General features: G+C 33.0%; 1 pseudogene; it reads right to left on the reverse strand.

The window, feature by feature from the left end:
- Window positions 1-264: 264 nt before the first annotated feature.
- On the reverse strand, window positions 265-383 carry LOC112482238 (annotated as a pseudogene).
- Window positions 384-1,914: the final 1,531 nt, after the last annotated feature.

Below are 1,914 nucleotides of genomic sequence, written 5' to 3' on the forward strand. Positions count from 1 at the left end.
CACTAAAACTACAAATAGTATTAAGAAAAACTATGGCAAATCGAAATATGGAGGGGCATACCATATTTAACAAATTGGAGACTTAATGTGGTTATTTGGGTTATTCTCCCCAAATTTATCTCTGGATTGTATTTAATCACAATACAAGGTAGGGCAGACTTTTTTTTTTTTTTTTAGGCAAGGTAATCCTTGGTTCACCTCACAGATTGCAAGGACCTTGTTCAAGGACCTGTCAGTTTACAATTCCTTATTTTTTATGTTTTATGCCTGCAGCACCTGGTCTTCGTAGGTGGTCTCCCATCCAAGTACTAACCAGGCTCGACTCTGCTGAGCTTCCGAGGTCAGATGGGATCCGGCTTGTTCAGGATGGCACGGCCGTAGACAGGGCAGACATTTTTTTCAATGAAGAAATAGACAAGTTAATTATAAATTTCTAATAGAACGTAAAGAACCTAGAAACAGACAAAGGAATTGGGAAGGAAAACAAGGTTGAGAGGATATATATAATTTGATTTCATATGAGTGTAGTATTACAAAACTACACTAATCAGGAAAACATGGTATTGGCAGAAGGACAGACATTGGCAAAAGGAACAAAATAGACTCTGAAAAAAGACCCAATTATATATTTTCAGATGATTTTCAAGGAGAGTACTAAAGAAATTCAATTAGAAAAGGGAAATCTTTTTCAGGAAATGATACTGGAACATCCAGATATTTGCACAAGGTGGGGAGGGGACATCAACCTCCTACTTAAGAAAATTAACTCTAAACCTCTAAACGCAATAAAGACCAAAATTTAAAAGGGAAAACTTTTTTTTTCCTCAGAGAAAATATCTGATTTTAAACCCACATCATCCTATACTTCCAAGAATGATCATTAATGTCAAATCTATTACTTGTCATACTATAATAAAATAGAATGACTCAACAGCTTGGGGGAATCGGAGCACAAATGACCATTAATGTTTTATGTTCAGTTTTCCTTTTGTTAAACCCAGTGCTCATTAGATAGATCTTATTTCCTTTTACTGCCTGATGTTAAAAACAAAACAAAATAAAAACCTCTATTTAGTTGTGCTGTACCGTTGGTGATACATTATAGAATATAAATAAACTAACCTCCTTGTAGCCCATTAGTCTAGACAACATTCTTAAGGTTTCTTTAAGTTTCATTTTAAGTTATCTACTCTGGCAAGTCATTGCTGAATTTCTCCCTCACTTTCTTACCTCAGCACATTAGGTAGAATAGGTATCTTGCCCCTGAGTCAATATCCAATAGCATTCTGAATATTTCTCTGTTAGAAATTTGTTTTTGTATTAAATTGTTATATTAAGTGTCTGTTTCCTTTACCTTGAAGTAAGAAACTATATTTTATACATATTAAACCCAGTGCCTGGAACACCGATTAACAAATTATGTGTGCTCAGCAAATATCTTTATTAGAAAAAAATATTTATATTCTTTAGCAAATTATTTATTTCTTTGTGATTCATAATATTTTTCATTCTCCATCCTCGAATTGAAAATATGTTTATAGAAATATAATTTCCTAAAATCCCTAGTGATTTCCTTGGTCTTCTTAATCTTCGTTCCTTTGTTTACTCCACCTTTCATATACATTTTAATTTTATTTTAGTAACTATAGAAATGTCTGGAGAGAACAACTTTCTGTTGTCTCATAATTGCAAAAACACTATGAGATTTTAAAGGTCAATGTTAGAGAACAAAAAATGTGCAGATATTATCTCATTTCCAAGCTTTGCATTGTAAAGTGTAAAGTGCTGAGTAAGAAGCCGATGACCTAGTTCTTAGATTTTGATCTATGATAGGACCAATTAATAATATGCTATGAATAAGATATGAAATGCCTTCTACAGCTTAGAGAGGCATCAGAATTGATCAGGGATATA

Source organism: Pteropus alecto, unplaced genomic scaffold, assembly GCF_000325575.1.
Source record: "Pteropus alecto unplaced genomic scaffold, ASM32557v1 scaffold35, whole genome shotgun sequence".
NCBI classification, from domain to species: Eukaryota; Metazoa; Chordata; class Mammalia; order Chiroptera; family Pteropodidae; genus Pteropus; species Pteropus alecto.